The 21,798-nt window shown below is 53.4% G+C and overlaps 1 protein-coding gene across 15 annotated transcripts in view; it reads right to left on the bottom strand.

Moving 5' to 3' along the window:
* Window positions 1-21,798, bottom strand: part of CACNA2D2 (calcium voltage-gated channel auxiliary subunit alpha2delta 2) — a 136,920-nt gene that overhangs the window by 88,311 nt on the left and 26,811 nt on the right. The gene's annotated exons all lie outside the window — the stretch shown is intronic.

Genomic DNA, 21,798 nt, shown 5'->3' with positions numbered 1-21,798 from the left:
GAGAGGAATTCAGTGGGGGGTGTCCTCTGAAGGCCAGCCAGAGAGTAAGTGCTGCATCTCACACTCCAGGTGACACGGAAAGACCTCGGTTCTGAGGGGGCCGAGAGCTAAAAAGGGCTCTGCAGCCGGTTCAAGCTGAGGTGAAAGTGGCCCTGCAGCTCAGGCCACATGACACAGCAGGCCCGGTGGAACCAGAGGTTATCTGTTTTGGGAAAAGATGCTGTGTGGAGTTTATGGCAGGTTCTAACAGAATCCTAGGGTCTGACAGAAAATGACGCACTGTTCAAAAAGAAGCTCCTAGGTTGCCATGGGGCCCACATGGCACGTGATTAAATGACCAAGGCATATTAAATGACCCGGCTTCTGTCATATCCATGAGGTCCTGAGGTCTTGTGAGCCCAAGAGTGATCCACTGTCAGAAGGAAGGGATGCATCCTTGATCAAGTATAAGCCAGTCAGAGGGCACAAGAAAGCTGCACGAAGAGGTGGTCCAGACTCCATGAGTTCACTACTGTTGCATGAATGCTCCTCTCTCAACTAAGACTGCACGGAGTGCATGTGTGGGGAGTCCCTCATGACCAGCTGATAGAGGAGGAAAAAGATTGGGCTTATTCTCAGATGGGTCAGTGTAATATGCTGATGTGAGCTGAAAATAGACACACACAGCTACATTACACCCAACTCAGGGATGGCCCTGAAAGATAGTGTTAAGGAGAAATCCTCCTGAAGAGCAAAGCTTTGGGCAGCACACCTGGTCATCCACTATGCTTGGAAAAAGAAGGGGCCTGAGGTAAGAACATATACAGACTCATGGGAAGTGACAAATGGCTTGGTTGGTTGTCAGGATGAATAAAGTCTAGAAGACCAGTGACAAGGAAACCTGGTAGAGAGAGGCGTGTGGATGTACCTATGGGCATGGGCACGAAATATGAAGATCTGTGTATGTTAATGCTTATCAGCACCACCAGGAAATAACTAGACAAAATGACTCAGCCGATTGCCATCAGTCAGCCAGGACTGCCATCAGCCACTCCAGGGCTGGTACAATGGGTATATGAACAGAGTAGGCCTGACGGCAGGGAAGGAAACTATGCATGGGCCCAAGACCAAGGCTGATCTAGCAAGGAACCTGCTTTACAGTAAAAGAGGTGCTTCAATGGGCATGTAAGCATAGGATCCTCTGATCCAATAACTTACCTAGCCACCAGCCTGACAGAGTATTGGAATAAATGACTTTTTCCTTAATAAGAGCTTTACTGAGATAAAATTCACATACTACAACATTTACATACTTTTTAGAGTATACAATTCAGTGTTTTTCTAATCTATTCACAAAGTTGTGTAACTATCAATACTCTAATTTTAGATCATTTTCATCATCCCCAAAAGAAACCTTGTACCTTATTCCTTCCTCCCTTAAGTCTCTGTCAATCACTAGTCTGCTTTCTGTTTCTAGGATTTGTCTATTCTAGACATTTCATATAAATTGAATCATACAATATTCACTCCTTGGTGACTGGCTTCTTTCACTTAACATCATGTTCTCAAGGTTCATCCATATTGTAGCATGTATCAGAACTTCATTTCTTTATATTGCTGAATAATATTCTACCATGTGGATATACCACATTTTGTTTATTCACTCATCAGTTGATAGACATTTGGGTTGTTCTACTTTCAAAAAAATATTTCAAACAATGTTGCTATGAACATTTGTGTATAGGTTTCCGTGTGGAATGTCATTTTGAAGCAAAGCAAAGTCACCGGGTTGGAGAGGATATCCAGTAAGAATGGGGAGCCATCCCCTAGGACACAGTATGCACCTTAAATCTATGATCAATACAAGGGCTGAGCCCCTAACAGGCAAGAACACACAGGTCCAGGGGCCAAGAGGTAGAAGTAGGAGTGGAGTGGTTTTACTCCCTGTTACTCCCAGTCTCCTACTTGGGGAAATTTGGCTTCCAATCCCCTCAATTTTAGGGTTTGTCAATCTACAAGTCCTGGTTCCCAAAGAAGGGATGCTTTCACAAGGGACACAGAGTCCCACTGGACTCTAAGTTTCAGCCACTGGGCTGTCACTTCAGGTTCCTCAGGCCATGAGAGCAGCAGTCATGGAAAAATAATTGATTCTCATTATCAGGAGTTGCTGGGGTAGGAAAAAAAAAGACAGCCACGTGACCCACTGGGGTCCTCTCTTGGTAATCCCCTATCTAGTTTTAATGAAGGTGAACAAGTGCATAAGCCATGGCCAGAAAAGGGCATTGTGGGCAGGGGCTCAGACCTGCCAGGGTGAGGGGAATCTAGGATGGGTGGTAGAGGAAGGAGAGGATGCGTGCCAGTTGCAGCCATATCTCATCCTACTGTCCTTCTTCTTGCCAGTTTCCCAGGCAAAGGGACCAACCAGAATTCTAGAGCAGCTGAGTCCCCACATGGACAAAATTACTACACGAAGCTAGGGGTCCAAGTGGCTTAAGAAGGGCTGAAGGTCCCCCTTCAGGATCAGCACTCATCTCCAACTGCCGGCTGCTGCTGGCCGAGAGCTGAACCTATCTGGGACTCTCCCTTGACTAAAGGGAGATATTTCATGCGTGGTCATGTTACTTCCCCAGCAGCAGCCCACATCCAGTGACAGGGCAGTCCAGGGTAGAAAAGCCAGGACCCCTGGCCTCAATCTAGGACATCTCTAAAGAGCCATCCCAGCCCCAGAACTCTCCATGGGGCCAGCTGAGACCTCCACTCAACTGCACTGTGGTCAGCTTCTCTCCCTGCCCAGGCCTGCTCCACACATCCCCCTTACAAGTGTTGTTTCTCAGAGCAGCCCCTCCCCTCAAGTAAACCTACGGTGTGCAGATTTTAGCATCTCAGAGCCTATTTCCCACGAACATGGCCTAAGACAGGTTGTCTGCCTCCACCAGTGCCAAACCCTGGACCAGCCCTACAGAGGCTCTAGAAAGCCCTGCTGTGGTGGTTGCTGGACCTCCAGGGCCCCCAGGGCTGCCTTCATGCATCCCAACCTGCCTACATTCAGGTCCCACCCTCCTCAGGGAGGTATAATTATTAGGGCCTTTTAAAGGTGAAGAAACCAATGCTCTAGAGGGGAAGTAGCTCATCCAAGGTCCTAGAGCTGGGAAAGAGTTTCAACCCCAATCTGTCTGAATCCTCTTGACCACCATCCTCATGTCTTCTGTAATTGCTGGCAGAGTGAGAGAGGGGCAGCAAACAGGCTTTGGGAGCTTGGCTTGGAGATGGGGAAACGGACTCCATGGAGGAGGTCTTGAGGGGTTCGGGCAGGCAGATGTACAAGGAAAGGTGTAGGAAGGGGTGACAGCGATGGCAAAGCCTGGGAGGCAGGCCTAATAGGGGGTAAGGAGCCCTGGTTTGGGGGAATGAGTCAGGGAAGAGAGGTGTGATTTGTGTGAAGGTCGTGGTGGACACAGACCAGGCTCGGGTCCTGCATCTGTTCTGCCCTGCCCCCGCCTCGCTGTGTCCCATCTCCCCCCAGGTTCCGGTGCCTGCTCTGAATGGCCAATGAGGCCATCTGATTGGCTCATCAAGGGCAAATAATAGCTTTTGCTGAATTCAGCTGCAGCCAATCAGAGGCAATCAAGCACACAAGAGGCCTGATGGGCCACACAGGCGGGCGCCCTCACAGGCACCAGAGCTGGCCCCTCATTCAGGTTCCGGAAGCTCTCCTCCGTGGGTGGGAACATGGGGGTGGGGGTCGAGGGAACCAGGAGGCCTCAGGAAGAGAAGGCGAAGGGACCTAGCTGGGCTCCACAGCATTTACTTGGTACCTGCTGTGTACTCAGAACTCTGGAGAAGCTGTGCACGATGGGGGAGACCCAGGCAGAGGACACACTCACCCCAGCACACACTCTGCAGAGCATCCAGCTCACAAGGCCCTGGGAGTGGACCTCCTTAGGAGCAGCTTTTCTGAACCCCACAACTGCCTCCCAGCATTTGTCCCTCAGCTGCCCCCGCCCGCGCTCCCAGACATCTCTGTGCTGACTTCTTGCTTCTTCCCTGAGGAGAGCCGAGCCTCCAATCAGACCCTGGGAAAGCAATTTTTCAATCTCCAACTGCACACACTAATACTGCCGAAGCTAATTTTACAGATTTCCACTCAGAGGCCTCGCCTTTGTCCCAGAATCCCTCAGCCCGAGAGATTAGTAGTTCAGAGACTGGAAAAAATAAGGTATTTTAAAATTCAGCATAAAACTCTCTCTTACACTCAGTGAGCTAAAAAAAAAAAATTTTTTTTTTGATTGGAAAAGAGGCTGCTAGTGAGGGAGGAGCCAGGTCGGGTCCCCGCTCCATTGGGTAGCTGAAGGAGGGGTGCTGTTCCAGCCCCTAGATGCCTATAGCCCCTGTAATACGGCTTGAACTCACAACCTAGGGAGGGGCAGAGAAGGAGAAAGAATCAGTTTCCCATCCAGCATGCTTGGAACCCACATGCCCCCTTCTCAAGCCTCTGGGATGTGCATACCCCTGAAGACACCCAGGATTTCCCTGATCCCAATCTCAAAGCCTACTGAGCTGTAGAGAAAAGCTTCAGCCCCTTAGATAGACCAGGCCACAGGCGCGCCACCCACTTTGCCAGTGATGCTGATTCCATTCCAAAGGAGACTCTCTGAGCCTCAGTTTTTCCATCGAACCAAATGGTCAAAGTCCCTGTGGTCCAACCAGAGCCACGCAGCCCAGCACTGCACCCCCTCTGCACACACATACACTCCAGGCCACACCTGCCCAGACCCTTGCCCTGGCACAGACAGGCTGGATGCATTTGGTGGAGCTCATTCCACGAGCACCTCTCTATGGCATCTCTCACAGATGAACAGCGTAATCACTCCGGCTCTCTGGGGGCCACAAGCTCAGAAACATCCTAATGAAAAATAAATGTATTTACAGGGAGACGTCAAAGCTGCCAGGACGAGTCAAACTAATATGCCTGCGACCAGCACGCGGACTTTTATTTCTTTCCCCTCCACGCTCCAGAGCTGCTCCTGCGGCGTGGAAAGATAAATATTTTAAATAGCGACACTTTGGCGATGCACAGTTATGCAAGACAAGGAATAATTAGAAAATAAATTACTTTTTTTAAACACAGCATTACAAACATCGGGCGCATCAGATTACTGCTCTCCGCAGTCCAGGATCGAGCAGCTCTGAAGGCCAGCGCAGCAAGGACCTCGGGGAGCAACAGCACACCAGCCTGTCCCCATAGCCCCCAGACAGTGACGTCCCCTCCCGCCCGATTGGGAAGGCTCCCAGAATGGAGTTGAAGACCACACTTGGCAGCTTCCAGAAAATCTCGGCGATGGAAAGGCTTCCTCCGGCGTCTCACCAGCAGTGGCGCAGACTAAAAATAGTTTAATCTCCTTGAAAGCAAAAGGAGCAATCAGCAAAACAGACATTCAGGCCTGCATGCTCCCCCCGCTGATCCTCACCACACTCTGCCCCCATCCATCCGTGCCTGTCCCCAGCGCCAAGCATCATCAACTTCTGACTGACCCCTGGGCAGCATCCTGTGACCCCACCCAGGAAGGCATCTCTCACCCATCATCCAGGACTCCTCCTGTCTGGGGCCCTGATCAAGTTATAAGCATCGTCCGTATCCTTTAAAGCTCGTGACGCCACAGGAGGGAGACAGGACAAGGAGTGTTATCCCTACTTACAGTTGAGGAAACTGAGGCACAGTCACGTGGAATCATTTGCCCAAGGCTAGACATGATGGAGAAGGACTCAGACCCAGGTTTTGTCACCAGCCTGGACTATGTGCTAATGGAGGGGGCTCAGCCTCTGCAGAAAGGAGGCTGGTGGCTTTTAATTAGCACTTAAGCCGAGTCTCCATGTTTGGCTCCCAAAAACAAAAGCCACCCAGGACAAGAAGGGGCAAAGTTGGTAGGGTGGAGAATGGGAGAGGCTCACACATTCAGGGGATGGGACCAACCCTGGCAAAGGTGAGTGGGTCTGTCACACAGATGTGTCTTGCCTGCTGTGGCCAGAACAACATTGTGATTTCACCATTTTCACCCACTGGCCTAGGGTGGGGTGAATACTTGTGCTCTGGCCTCAGCTCACCAGCTCACCTTGCTGTGTGTCTGAGGGCCTGTCACTGCCCTCTCTGGGCCTCGTTTCTCCCCAGAAATTGGCCAAGATAATCTGAGAGACTAAGGACCTGCCAGGAAGCCTGATGCCTTCCCAGGCCTGCCCCCCACACTCTCTGCCCCTCCTCACTCAATCCTATCTCTCAGCCTTTGCCTACTTTCCCTTCCTCTGTGCCTGCCTGCCACAAAGCAGAAGCATGGACAGTGTCCTGTTCCCGCACCTGGTTTGAGAAAACTCAAAAACAGGCAGGGGAAGTCATGTGCCCAAGACCACCCTGCAGAGGTCAGAGGAGGAATAGCCAAGACCAGGACTCGGTCTCTGATCCAGTCCCATGCCCATCACAATACTCTTCGTGGCGTCCCCAAGAATGCTGCAGTCTCCCCAGGGTGTGAAGTGCCATCTGCACCCTTCCCCCATCCTTCACAGAATGAAGTCAGGACATGAAACAATAAACTGGGCTTTGGCAGGTGGTCCAGCTCACCCAATCTCCCTAAATGCCAGCAGGGATGTTGGAACTGAGGCTTCCTTTCCTATTAAATATCCTTCTTGGTAACCAGCGGCTACCTGCAAAAAATTACTCCATAACCTTGCTCTGAACTTTTCAGAAATAGCCTGTGGGCCCACTTCTAGGCTGCACTGCCCAGCCTACCTGTAGGGGTGAGGAATGTGGCTCCATCCCCACTCAGCCCTTGGAGTCCTCTGCCGTGGCTTCCCAGGCCATCCTTTGGCCCCCTGGTTCTCTGGTCCAGATGTGCCCTCAGGTCTAGTCCTTGTCTCCTGCTCCAGCCTTTGCCCTCCCAGCCCCCATCTAGTCCCTTGCCTCCGATCTCGCTCAGCCTTGGGTCCCTAGTCCAGCTCTTGCTCCTGCAGCTCCATGTCCCTCTGTTGCTGCCTCAACATACAGGGGTTTGGTTCTGTCACTTGCAGCTACTTCGTATCCTTTATCATCTCAACATGACCCTGAAGGCAGAGACAACCCTCCCTCTTTTACAGATGAGGAAACTGAGACCCAGGTCACCTGATTTGTGAGGGGTTTCTTTTGGTCTGATGGCTCTCAAGGGACCTGTTCCCCCAGCCTCAGGAGAGGGAGCTCAATTTCAATGGGTCGAAGTGGGGACTGAGGAGGGCACCCCAGGCAGATGGAAACATTAGGGAAAGGGCACCACCCTGGGGCTGCTCAGAGACCTGGGGCTGAGCTGAGGAGAGGACCCTGACTCACTCAGAACAGGCGATGTCTTTAGGAGCTGCCCCAAAACGATGTGCCCTCGGCCACCAGCCAGATTCAGGGTAATGCCCTGCCCTGGTCATGGCAGCCCTAGGTAACCCTCCTTGCTGGTACCTACCACCTGGGTAACTCCATTTGAGTGCAAAGAAGGTGTTGGGTCAGGGGCCATCCAAGGAATAGCCGGCATGTAGTCAACCAGGTTAGAACTTTATCAACAAAGCTCTTCCCCACGCTGACTGTGTAAGACCAGGACTTTTCATAAAGTGTCAAGGTCATGAAAGACAAGGAAAGATATAGAAACTATCACAGGTTGGAGGAGACTAAGGACACATGACAACTAAATGTAACAAGGGATCCTGGATTGGATTCTGGTATAGATAAAGGACACTAGTGCAAAAACTGGTGAAATCCAAATATGGTTTTCACTTTGGTTAGTAGTAAGGTACCAATGTCAGTTTCTTCTTTGGTATTTGTACCATTGTTATGCAAGATGATAACTTTAAAGGAAATTTAAAGGAAACTTTAAAGGGTTAGGGGACTTCTGTACTATTTTGGTGACCTCTCTGTAAATCTAAAATTATTTCAAGATAAAAATTGTTTTTAAAAAACTATAATACATCATCCTCAGAGAGCTAAGAGACATCAGTGGCAACAATGAAACAAGAGCAAGATGTTATTTTTAATTAAAAAGGACCAAAAAGAGATACTGGGAATTAAAAATTTGGTAACAAAATGTAAAACTTTACAGAAAGATTAGAAGGTAAAATTGGGAAATCTGAAAGAAAGATGCAGAGATGGAAACCTGTAAGAAATTAGGGAGAAAAAAAAGAATCCAAATTAAAGTTTCTAGAAAGAGAACAGAGAAAAGGAAAGGGAGGAAAGACTCAGAGAAATCATTCAAGAAAACTTCTAGAACTGGACATAAGAATCTAGTTTGAAAGTGTCCACTGAATGGTAAGGAATGAAAATAAACCCCACCAAGGTATATCAGGGTGGAATTTCTGAACACTGGGCACAGGGAGAAAATGTACAAGTTTCTAGAGATCAAAATCAGGTCATACACAATGGATTGGAAATCTAAATGACCTTGGACTTGGACCTCTCCACAGCAACTCAGGAAGCTGGAAGGAATGGAGTGCTGCCTTAGAAATTCTTAGGCAAATGGTTTCTACTCTGGGCTTCCACCCCAACCCCAAATCTCTGCCAGGTGTGGGGGAGAGGGTAGGCTTTCTGACACATGAAAGCCTCGAAAGTCTGGCTCCCATGTACCTTTTCTCAGGATGCCAATTGAAAATGTTCTCCACCCAATGAGGGAGAAAATCAGAAGCCAAGGAAGAGAAGCCCACAGTATTGAGAAGAGAGGGACTCCAACTTAGAAGAGAGGTGAGGGAAATCCCAGGCACATGTCCGAGCTGCAGGCTGTGTTCACAGGCACAAGCTGGGAGGCTCCAGGCAAGACTTCCCCCCGCTGGGACATAGAACCCCAGATGTATCCGCATGTATGAGGGGAGGTCAGATAGAAAGGCAGGGAGTTTGGGCAGAATTAGTAAAGGTTCACAGAAAGCTAAGCAACAAATACCAGACAGTTGTTACCTGCAGGAAAAAAATGTAAAAACTGTACGCCAAAGTGTGTACTGTAAGTTACAGTTCTGAATAGCATTTGCCCCATCGGGACAATGTCAACACTGAGTCCTGACCTGCCATGTTACAGTATGACACCGGGAGGGAGGGGGTAGGATTGTGCCAGGGCGGAGGGGGAGAGCTAAGTCCTCCACCCACCTAGTGGACATACATGGATAATGCCTAGAACTGAACAATCATGAAGCGGTGACATAAGTATGTCATTTAGAGATATGGAGCTGAGATCAGAAAGTGATAGCCTCTGGGGAGTTGGAAGGAGAGAGGAGGGGGCTGCTGTGCTCCTAACACAACATGCCTGGTAAAACTATGACTTTACAGCATGTATGTGTGTGATGCTGATTTCAAAACCCTAACTTTAAAAATCCATCCAGAAATGTAAGAAGACGAGAAACAAAGGAAGAAAAGAGGTATGGAGGGAGAGAAGGATGGGAGGGAGGGAAGGAGAGGGGAGAATAATGGAGGCAGAGGAGTCAGGGACAGGGCTGACCCCCAAAGGGTAGCAGCTGACATTACACGTTGTCAACATCACTGTCATCACCTCTGTTTACTCTTATCACAAACGAAGACGTTCGAGGTTTCAGTTCCCTCATCAACTGAGTACATAGACCAGGTTCCAGAGACCAAAACACCAATTTCATATTGGTGACCCCTCGCCCCCACTCCTACATTTCCCCAAAGTTGGGGGTAATCAAAAAGCAAGTTGAGGGACAAATGACAGGGGTCTGAGAGATAATGCCAGCCATCCTGGGGGCAGTGGGGGACAGTGCCAGATGAGGGTGAGAAGCTCCGCCTTCCACAATGTCTGTGCAGCCATAGATGCTCTCACTCCCTTTGCACCAACCTCTGCTGAAGCTTGTGCCAGGGTCAGGTGGCCTGTCTCACCCAGAGCCCCAGGCAGCTGCCCCTGGGGAGGAGTAGGGGAAAAGGGACTGCCCAAGAAATGGGTGGAGTGGGCTACAGACGTCTTTGCCAAACTCACACCCTCCCTGGAATCCCAGATTTTCTGGGAAACACACAAATCTTTGACTCCTTTCAGTGGCCTCCTTGCACTGGACAAACATCCTGCCCCAGGGGCTCCTGAGTCCCAGGGAGGGAGGACAAGTGTGAGACCTGCACAGACCAGCCTCGTACAAAGTACAGGCTCAGACGAGAGAAGAATGCTAGAGTGCTCGGCTCTCTGGGTGGGCTGGATCCTCTGGCAGGTCTTGTGTCTCAAAAGGGAAGGCAGAAAGTCAAGTGAGTACCCTGGGAGAGCCCCTCCGCCACCCAGGCCTTGTCCATACCCAGGAACCTTCATGCCCCTACCTGCCTCAACAAGATCTCAGATCCCTGGGGACCCGAGACCTTGCTGGCGCCCCAGATGGCGGTGCTGCTCCAAAATTCACCCTTCTATATCCCAAATTCACTAGGTGTTCACTGCAGAAGGAGCCCCAGGGTTCCTAGGGGGCAGGTCACCCAGCCCCAAAGATGGACACGACCTTTCCAGTTCTGCAAAGGGTTTTTAAGGAGGCTGTGTGAGTGAATATGCTGTTGCTGAAACTCATGCAGGTGTGAGAAGCAGGACACCTTGGGCAGCAGAAGGCACGTGTCCTTCCCTGGGGGCCAGTCTGAGGTAGTAGGAAAAGGCCTAATCTGATGGCCCTGTCCAATGAGGGAGCCCACATGCCCTCCTTGGAGCCCCTAGTCTACTGTGGTGTGCAGCCACCGCCCTCACCAAGCTATGGTCTGAGGGGGAGACAGTGCAAGACCCTGGGGGCCTAGTCGGAGCTGGGAGGCTGCCAGACTCTCCTTGACGTGGAGCAGTGAGTTTTCAGGGCCAGTCTCCTGCCTTCCCGCAGAAGGCTCCAGACCTCCGTTCCCCCTGAGCAGCTCTTCCACCACTTAGCAACGGAGACAATTTACATAATGCATGGAGTGTGAGAGCAATAATGGCTGGGGAAGCAGGGTGCCCGTTAGTGGCTCCTAGGGAGGGAAAATACCTGCTCCCACACCACCACCTCCTCCCTCACAGAATAGGGCTCTGAGGCTGCCAGGAAGCAGGTGCCTTTAAGTGCTTGGCTGCTGCCAAGAGGGGCCCGGAAGGGCCATGGCAGCCTTGGAATCAGAGCAACCTCAAGACAGAAATGCAGGAGGGAGGAAATTTGCAAAGCACCAGAGTTCTGAACATGAATCCACCCAGCCGGGCTCCTGGAGCCCACACCCATACTGGGCCCAGACCCTGCATCCGGAGCCTTCCCAGAGGAGGAGGAGTTCCAGGAGGTGGTAAGCTATAGCCTGGAGGCCGAGGAGCCAGGCTGCAGCTGCCCAGGAGGCGGTCACGTTCAAACACAAAGGCAGCGATGGAAGAGGGAGAATACATAAAAATTACTGGCACATAATTGCTTTCTATATAAATGTTCTTTTAAAAAGTTTTCCCCAGTGTGAAAGTCCCTCTTTAAAAAGAATAAATCCACAGTATAATTCCAATTTATTCCATGCCTGTAGATGGAGCATAATGAAGGCTCCACTGTCAATATCTGATCAAGAGGCTTGACTGCCGCTTGACGCAGCTTTCGGGTCTCCTGCACAACGGGGCAAGCAGCAGCAGGGCTCCAGGGTCCGCAAGGGGCAGCAGGAGCGGGTGGCAGGCCTCCCTGCCCAGCAAGACTCTGGGCCTCAGGGCCAAGTCCGACAAATCCCACTGGTGCCTCAGGAGCTGTGCTCAAATGGAGGATTCAGAACAGAGGCAGCTACAATCATGCTAATGGGGAGACACATGGGGCTGCAGGAGCTGGGGAGCATGGGGGTCTCCCTTTCTAGGGATAGGAGAGAGGAGGCGGTCAGCAGGCTTTGGGGTGGGGGGGATCAGGCCCCCGGGCCTTCCCGCAGGGCATGTGGAAGAAGCTGGCTGGTGACAAGGCACCTGGGGGTTGTAAGTGGGAGTGGCCTGTCCTGAGCTGTAGGAGGCTCCCAGTGAACTCCAGCTTTGCTCTAAGCCCACAGGCACCCACACTGTTCCCCCCAACTCGGGAGGACAGCACTTGGGTGGACACCAGCCCAGGGCAGGAGGGGCTGCTCCCCATCAACAGGAGGCCCAGAACCTGGAAATGAGGCTCCTGCCCAGTGCTCCTTAAAGGCCCTACCTCTCTCATCTGTGAAATGGGCACAAAGTCAGGGTGGCCTCACCACCCAGACTCTGGGAGCACTGGACTAGGGACACTGAGGACTGCCTGCGCAAGGCCTGTGATCTCTATGGGGGTCGCTTGGTCCAGCATCCTAGGGCACAGACAGGGGTGTGCGGACACAGATCCACAACCGACTGGCACCTCAGCCCCCTGAAGAGCTGCTGAGCACAGTGTCAGAGTGACTTGGGGGGATGTGCACTGTGAATGGGGACGGGGGGTGTGTGTGTGTGTGTGTGTGTGTGTGTGAGCTCCTCACCCATAACTGAGATTTCTCAGCTTCACTAATTAATCCATTTCATAGTTCTCGCCTGCCTGGGTGACACAGAGCTCGCAGCACCTGCCTCCTCAAAGTCCCACCCTGGGCTGTGAGCGTGCCTGCTCACACCTGCACATGGAGCACGCAGAACTGTGCACTCAGTCACATACACACGCATGTACACATTTGCCTGGTCACACATCCCACAAAGCACAAATGCACGTGGGATCACACGCTCTCACACACACTGATGTGCGTGCCTGGTCACACTCCTGCATGCAGCATTTTGTGCAATTGTAACCGCTCCCTTCCACAGACACACAAATGCTCACCTGCTCGTGCCCCCACTGGCAGCACATCCACACACACAGGTTCACATACTCTCGTCCACATGTACACAGACGTTCCCACGTGCAGCATCATGGTTCTCGAGTCTCTCTTCTGCACATGATTAGCCACATCCCACCTCACACAAGCCTCCGCAGGTCAGAGATGGTGTCTCCCAGTAAGTCATGGGACCAATAATCACCAGGGGCTAGTTGCCTTTTGAGTCTGACTCCCCTTGTTCAGGTGGACTCCTGGAGGCCCGGGCATGACCCTGCCCTTCTGGTCATTGTCTTCCTATCCAATATGATGGGAAGATTAGACTGGGCCCACCAGAGTCCCTGGCAGCTCCTGCCTCCTGTGCATACCCAAAGGATGCAAAAGCAGAAGGGAGAGGGGAGCAGGGGACACCACTGGCCTCAGCACCAATCTGGAAGGCTTCCTGAGGGAGGGAGCTGTGGGTTTGGTTTAAAACTGGGGAGTGGCCTGGAGGGGATAGGGGTGAGTGAGGAGAGGAGTAGGAGGAAGAAGTTGCGAAGTCTAGTGGGGGCAGGAAGGACACATGGGTGGCTGAAAGCCTAAAGGCTCCACGCTCCTCCTGCTCTGGCCACACACCTTGGCCAGGCCTCTAAGTCACTGGGAATATCCCAGCCTCCCTTGGCCCAGTCTGACATCTGGGTGCCAGCACACTGTGTAGCCAGCTCTCCTGGGCCCTTTGCCACAGCCCCCACATCCTCCATTCCCTCACAAAGAGCAATCAGGGACCCTCCATGTGGGGCCAAGCGTGGCAGATCCCATGCAAGTCACCTCTCCTGGTGCATCTGGCACCAAAGCTCTACCTTTCTGATGCACTGGGCCTCAGGTCCCGTATGTGGGCTGGATGATTCCCACAGTCCTATGGGACAGATCAGAGCCCCAATCTCTCTCTTCTCGGTCCTCAGGTGCCTGCCCCTTTGCTAGTCCATCCACTGAAGAGTTACTAGCTGAGTACCTACTCCATGCCAACCTTGTGGACCATATATATGCATGTTTGTACACTGCAGGCATGTGTGTATACATGCACCCTGTGTGTGTGCACAGCCTGCGCATCCTCTCAGGTGGAGGCCCAGCTCCCGACTCTGCATTCTGAGGCCAGGGCACTAAAGCCCTAGGGTCAGCCACTTGGTTCCCTGATTCATGGGAACCCAGCAATGGACGGGGAGGGGGCCTGAGGAGTCTGCCCAGGATCCATCCCCTGTCTTGTTCCCTCCAACTGCACCCGCAAGGAGCCAGCCAGCTCCCCTGCAGAGCCACTAGGTCCCAGGACTGAGAGAGAGGTATAGGAAAGACAGAGAGTTTGGGGCTCTGTAACCTTATCCAAACATCAGATCTCTGCTCACAAAGAGAGGGGAGCCATACTCAGAGAAGGTGGAGCGAGGCCAGGCTGAGCCTCCGTCTCCTGCCTGGTCGTGGTAAATGTTGCTCATGTTGCCCCTGGGGCCGGCTGTGGTTTGTCAGAACCAATTACTTCTCTGCCTCTGCCAAATGCTTGGGGCTCCACGAATCTCAGGCAAGCGTCCCTGTGGCTGCCACCGATCTAGCGATGGACGGGGGAGGAGGAGGGGGTAGGAATGCAGATCAGGTCAGCCATTCCCGGGGGCCCAGCATGGAAACCCATTCAGCCCTATATCTTCATCCCCCATTTCCCACTCTCGATCATCCAGATGAGCCTCTGGCTCTGGGCATGCAGCCCCATCGCTCTCCAGAGATGGATGCAGAGGCCAGGGGAGAGGGGAGCAGACTCTGGCCTCTCCTCAACAGTCTGCAAGCACTGGGTCCTCATCAGAGCTGACCCCGAGCTGTCCTGCTGCAAGGCCAGCCTCCCTGGGGACCCCAGAGGAGACCCAGGGTGTTTATCAGAACATTCTTGCCACATGGGGGAGGGTGGGGGGGGGAGGGTGGTCTTGCCTTAGGAAAGCTGACAAATATCCCGGATTCCCAAGATGGAAGGACTGAGGGGCATCCGCCTCACAGAAGGGGCCTGCAACAAAGCTAGGAGTTCTCAACCTAAACTCCCCAGAGAGCAGCGCAGTATGCCTGCTGAGGTTCTGATCATGCCTCGGAGACTGTCTCTTTCTTAAACAGTTCTCAGCCTGAGAGCTGCCACCCTCAAGAACCCTCGGCTTGGTGACTTCCTACCACTCCTACTTCAAGGCCAGACAAGCCCCATGTTCTTCTCTGAACCCACACCGCCTGGGAGGCAAGTTAATGGATTTGATAAACAGACCCACAGGCCTCTTGTGGGTGTAGGGGTCCTTTGCCTCACCTCCACCGGCTTTCTCCCTGAGGTGCCTCTGCTGCTGGCTCCCTTCCCTGGCCCATAGGCCCTATTTCTTCAAGCTCTGGTGGCCTTTAGGCCTATCCCAGCAAGGAAACCTCCAAAATGTCATGGTCAGAAGTTGCTACAGACTGAATGTTTGTGTCCCCCCAGAATTCACATGTTGAAGCCTAATCCCCATGGTGATAGTATTCAGATGTGGGTCCCTGGGGAGGTGATCAGGTCATAAGGTGGGATTAATGCTATTATACAGAGAGGTCCTTGGCCCCTTCCACCATGTGAGGACACAGCAAGAAGGCAGCTATCAAAGGATCAGGAAGTGGGCCTTCCCCAGACACCAAATCTACTGATGCCTGGATCTTGAACTTCCCAGCCTCTAGAACCATGAGAAATTTCTGTTGTTTACAAGCCACCTAATGTGTGGTATTCTGTTATCGCAGCCCAAACAGACTAAGATGGCCAGGGAGAGGAAACCAATTTCCACACTCTTGGGCTTCAACAAGCAAAGGTGACATTTTGGGCACCTGAACTTCCTAAAACTAACTAACTCCCAAGAGAGCAGGCAACTGATAGTGGAGGGGGCACAAAGGCACCCCCACATTTGCAGGGCTCTGTCTACAACCTATCTTTGCCCCTGCTCCCTTGAGATCCTCACGTTTCCCTTGAGGACAGGGGTGCTTGGGTCCCCATTTCATAAATGGGGGGACCAAGGCTCATAGAGGCAGGACAGCATGTGCTAGGCCCTGCCTTGTGGGAAAGCCCAGCCCTGCCATTCCTTCCCACTTCACCCTCCCCTCCGCCACCCACCATTCAGTGCTGCCCATGCCACAGGCTCCAGGTTCAAATTCCAGTTCTGCCACTTCCCAGCTGTGGGACCTCAAGCAGGTCCCACCTTCAGAAGACACAGCTCTTCCCTCCTTCCCTGAGCCATTCTCTATCCTCTGGGAGCTGACCTCAGATCCGGCCCCATGGTGACCTCTTGGCACAAGGAGGCAGCTGGTGGCCCCTCTCTGTACCTGTTTTGCTGGGCGTGGGCCTGCTGATCCCCCTCAGAGATGCCCTCTCACAGACCTCTCCCCACCACACCCACAACCTCCATAGGAACCTGGGCAGCAACTCCTTGCTGAGGCCGTCCAGGAACCCTGAAGCCTCCGAGCAGGGCTCCCTGCCCTGGTCTTCCTCCTGCAAGACACCAGGAGCAAGGGGTTCTGAAGTGGCCAGAGATGTGACCACCCACGCGTGCCCCTCTGGGGACCTTCCTGACACTGCATCCTCCACCTGCTGTGAGGCTGTTCTGACCTAACACCCTCATACTCTGGGGAACAGAAGAAGGAGAGGTCTGGGAGGGGCACGGGCTGGGAAGGGCGTGGTGCTGGCCCAGCTTAGCAGCCCCAGAGGAGCCAGCAGGACGGGGGAGGCTCCAGGCAGCTGGTGCCCATGGAAGACACAGCCAATGTGAGCCAGGGCCCCTGGGCCAGGTGTCGTGGGGTGCCGTGTGCCCTGCCCCGACACTGACCTCCCCGCACCCCCTCTCTTGTGGGGGGCATGTAGAAGGGGTGCAGGACACCCAAGCCAGTCAGATTGCAGTCAGGCAGGAGCTCCTGCCACAGATGAAGTGGCTTTGAAAAGCTTCTCAAAAATGGAATTTTCTCCTTCAGACAACAATGGGGTGTGTATGGGGAGGGGCCAACCAGAAGGGCAGCAACCACTCCCTCTCCAACCCTATGTCTCCCCACACAGTGCTCAGGAGGGAGCATCCCCAGACCTTACAGTGGGGAGGTGGTGCTAAAAGAGGCCACCCCCAGGGCAGGATCTGGTAAGCAAAGAAGTGGGGAGCAGGCTGGGCTAGGGGGACGAAGAGGGGGTCCGGGCAGGGCTTCAGCCAGGCTCCCACATAGCTGCCTCTCTATATCCAATTATGCTCAAGTGGCAGCCTCACCACGTTTCAGACGTCCTCTCAAGAGCCCCCCCTCAGCCTCTTGCATCCCCGCTGGGTGCCGAGCAAGAGGACCATATGGAGGGAATAATAAGACAATTAACTTTCCATTAAAGAATAATATATGTGGGTTTTTAGGGAGGCAAGCGGCAGCAATCCCTACCCAGCGGCATATTTCACACCCGCGCCCCCCACCCCCACCCCAACGCACCCCACATCCCGATCATCTACACCAGCAAAGAGGAGGGCACCGCTGGGCCTCAGTGGGAGGTGGCTGGAGGAGGGGTGGGGCTTCACGAGGAGCAAGCGCAGTGGTTCTGAGGCTTCTGGGAGCCCTGGGGAGGGGGTGTTATGGGCCTGGGTGCGGCTCCCTCACCACCCCTCACCTGACTGAGCACATAAAGCTGGGGCAGCCATGCATGTGCTATGTGAGTGAGGGTCCAATTGGTCAGGAAGCTGCAGGCCTGCCACTCAGGACACATCTGAACCACAGTGCTCTGGATAGAAGGACCAAATGTAGGGTTTGGGAGTCACAACTGCTTGAGCTCCCCTTTCCTGGCCCTCCCAGTGCTGCTCTGTCCCCTAGCATCTCCCCCCACCCCAGCTTCCTTCGTTCTCTTCCGCTGAAGCCCCTCTAGGTTTCTGAGCTTCCTTGGCACTCCTGGAAAGCTGATCCCACTTGAGAGGCCCAGAGAGGAACTCCCCCGAAATGAGGGCCAAACACCGCCTCAGCCAGTACCCCCTAAGCCAGTGTGTGAGGGTGCCTATGTTTCAGGAATTGGCGGTACAGCCGGCGGGGGATGGGGGGACAGGAAGAAGCCTGTTTCAAGGACACCTGCAGAAAGACCCTATCCCTGCCTCCCTGAGCCCCTTAGGAAAGGGGTCCTCAACGTGTCCAGACTTTGGTCCTTGCCAGGAGCCAGCTCCAGGTATGGCACTCAACAAATATTAATTACATATTCCCAGGGAGCACTGATTAGAGGGGTATAGGGATGGCCAGGGGCAGACAAGACGGGTGGGGACGGCACCGTCACTAGTTCAGAAGTCCCATTCCTGGCTACCAGTAGAACTGGGGACACTCAGACGCTATTGGTCTGAATCACCATGACTGTCCAGAGAAGCACAGCAGTGAGGAGGGGAGCAGGAGACTTGGGGTCAGGGATCTGAGTCCTGGGGTCTTGCTCTCTATGGATGCAGCTCAGCAGTCCAGGGAGGGTGCTGTACCAGGCCTCCACCTCCCCCTTGATATTTCTCACCACCCCCCACCATCACCACCACTCAGGGCTAGCATGTCAGGGCTCCAGGATGGGACCGGCAGGTGGAGACAGTCAGCCACATGTTGGTCTCCCCACAGTGACTAGCAGCCTACAGCTGGGCTAAGGCCATCATGGAGGCTGGGGCAGCCAGGAATGTGGGCAGGGCTCTAAGCCATTTCTGCCCTGAGCAGACGTGTAGGGGTTGACATGGACTGAGAAAGGCTTCCATAGGTCCAGACTTGGATTGAGCCTTCCCAGAGGGTGGCCTGTGTTCCCCAGACATGGCCATCCCAGGTCTCTGCTCCCATACCAGCTCCAGTCAGCAGCCTTCTCTTACCCCCGACCCCTACCCCAGACAGAAGGTCTTCTCACTTCCTTCTGCAGAGACCCTCCGAGGAAGGTCTCACCCAGTTCAGGAACCCATCCCAGGGCTTGTGCACCTGATGAGTCACTGGTTCTTCTACATGTCTGACTATAATCTCTCCTGCTTTGCTTGCCCACAAGGTCCCCAGAGTTGTCCCTTTCTACCCTGGGCATTAAGTCAGAAGGGGATAGGTCCCTGGTTGTACCCATCAGAGTGACCTGGGCTTCAGAGTGGGGAGACAGCCTGTCTCCACATCATCCCCCGTGCACCCCCTGGCACCTGATGAATTATTCATCCTGATCAGCCTCATTATGTAAATGAGATCAGAGCCCAAGCATATGCTCTCTGCTATCCTCCCCCAGGATGACAATATGGTGCTGATGGGGGAGGGCAGAGAAGGTGCTCAGGAGACCTTGCTCAGCCTCTAGGGTTCCTGGAGCGGGCAGTCTACAGTAGGGGCCACACTTCTGTGGCCTGTTCATGGCAGGTGTAGGCCAGGGCTGGTGGGGAGGCAGGGCTGGGGTACCCAGTAGGGCATCACTCAGGAGCACTAGGCCACAGCAGGAGCTTCTACTATGTGCTGGCCCTGGGATGGCCTATGTGAGGACACGTGATGGGGTCTTTGCAGATAGCCCCCACACCCACCAAGGTGTGCCATGGTTTCCAACCTGTAAATGGGCCACGGTCTGCACCCAGCCATGCCCCCATGGGGTTGTGAGGTTGGGAGGAGGAAAGTGCCAAGGCAAGGAAAATGCTCCCAAATGCCACTGTCTGCAGTTTCTCCACTCTTACAGCTGCCAGCTCTTGTGGCTCCCAGCTTCTGGGGGTGAGGCTGCCTCTAGGACTGGGGCTGGTGGAGAGAGCAGCCATGTAGGGGAAGAAAGCCAAGGGACCCTGGATGCCAGGACCACCTCAGCAGCAGGGTGTTTGGGGGCAGGTCAGAATCAGCTCAGGGAGTCGTGAGGACAGGCAGCCCCAATGGGAGCTGAGGCCATCAGGTTGGCAGAGGTGGTGCCAGGGTCCACAGAGCATCACAGCTGGGTCGGGGCTCTGCTGCAAGCATCCTCCTGACCCTCAGAGCCGGGCATGGGCTGGGCACACCAGCTCTCATACACATTTGAAGGAGACCCATGGTGGCTCAGTCAGGGTTGTGAGGAGGTTATAGGGGAGTAGGGCCGGTTGGCTCCCTCCTGCTCCCAGGCGATTGTCCTTTTATTTTTCTAGAACTCTTCACCTGCTCCTCTGCTGCCCACCTCACCAGAGTGTCCTGTGCCAAGAAGTAGCCCCAGAGCTGTCAGTGGGAAATAAGAGGCTGAGGAAGCAGGTGAGAAAAAAACTGGAGCAGGACAGAGAGCTACTGGAGAGCTGGCAGCCGTCAATAGGCAGAGGGATGCCAGAAGGAGTCGGGAACACCAGGTCAGCACTTCTCTGCCTTGCCACAGCCACACCAAGCATGGCTTGGCTCCCCTCTTCCCCAGGCTCATCCTGCCCACCCTTCCAAGAAGGGAGGCCTAGGTAGAGAAGGAGCAGTGGCCTGAAACAGGAGTCAGGAGCCCTGGGTCCAAGCCCCAGCTCTGTCATAGCCGGCTGCGTGACTCTTGTTACCACTGGGTAGGTGGGGGTGGGGAAAGATGTGCTCATTGATCAAAGTGTCTGGAATTGCTCAACTCCCATCAGAAAGGAAAAGAACAACACATCCTAGGAATGAAAATGATCAATGAGAGAAATTCAAATTTGATTTCTAGCTAAGGGTTGTATCTGTATCAGCCTGTTCTCTGACAGTCTCACCACCTTGTGCTCCAACCAGACCTCCCAGCCACACCATGGACCAAGAATGAGGACCAAAGAAGGTTGAGGACTTGCCCAGGGACACACAGTGGGTACACTAAGCCAGGATTCCATCTCTGGTCCTCACCATACAGGAAGCTCAATGGTTCAGACACACTTGAGTCTCAGGCATGAAGTGTGTACATTATTTTCCCACTGGCAAACTTTTAGTGTCTGAGTTGCCCATAACTATAAAATAGATAATGTCCTTTGGCTGAGGATACAAAGCATGAAAGATTCTTGACTGGAGGTGTGTGGTTAACTCCTTATTTGGGGGTACCTCTTATGTCCTAATATGAAACTTGCAAAGGCACAGGACACATATTCCAGGGAATTCTCATTTCTTCATTAACCCACACGCTGCACTTGGCAGTGCCCACTTCGAACCTAGTTAGTGCTGGGTGCTATTCCTGAGCATAAATTGACTTCTGTTCCGGAACAGCTCTTCCTGCAGAGCTTTCTCTGGAAAGCACTGCTGGCCTCCGAGTGCGGCTGAGTCATTGAGAGTTCACAGGAAGAGAGTAGGATGGGGGTGACTGCAATTCAAGCCCAGCAACCAGGGAAAGGAGGTTTAGAGAGGTGGGGCCACCAGGGGGAGGACACCCAGCAAGTTGATGGCTCAGGCCTCCATACCCAGACTCCCTCTCCCCACTATGTTACCACCTCATTAGTCACCCCTGATTGGCCCCATCCTGTGCCTCTCAGACGTCCTATATCCACAGCCAGTGTCAACACACTCACTGCCATCCCCATTTCCTGGGCACCTGTTACAAGCTAAGCATAGGGAAAGGACTGGCGACAACATCCCATTGCAGCTGCCCCACAGACATTACCCCTGCTGACCTGGCCCTGACCAAGAAGAGTGACAAGACTAGCAGCATATCTAACTGCCGAGCCCGGGGCCTGGATCCTCAGCTGATCCTCCAATGGTAACTCCGCCTACTCTGCTGTTTCCGGGCTAACCAAGAGAAGAAGACCCCTGTTAATCCCGTGCTTAGTTCTGGTCGTACTTCCTGGCCCAACCCCTCAGCAAGGGCTTCTCAAAATCCAGCAGGTATCTGGGAGCCCCACCCCAATCCTTACGAGCTCAGCTCTCTGAGCCTTTGTGTCTCCGCAGAGAGAGCAACAGCTCAGGAGCCCATGGTCTGACAGCGACACATTTTGCAGCCTTCTGGGGGTGACGGATGGCCTGCTCTTCACATCACTATTTCAAACATTAACATAATCTCCCAGGATAAATGTGGTTGCTTGTGTCTAATCAATCACCCCTCCCGCCCCTTGATCCCTATCTCGCCAAGCACACGCTTTCAACTTGTCTCGGGCTGCCGCGCCTTGAGCGGGCAGCACTGCTCTTCTGGGCTGCTCGGCCTGGCCACCTTG

The sequence above is a fragment of the Camelus bactrianus genome, chromosome 17 (genome assembly GCF_048773025.1).
Source record: "Camelus bactrianus isolate YW-2024 breed Bactrian camel chromosome 17, ASM4877302v1, whole genome shotgun sequence".
NCBI lineage: Eukaryota > Metazoa > Chordata > Mammalia > Artiodactyla > Camelidae > Camelus > Camelus bactrianus.
Note: the sequence above shows the minus strand (reverse complement) of the source record. Positions and strands in the feature narration are given on the sequence as shown.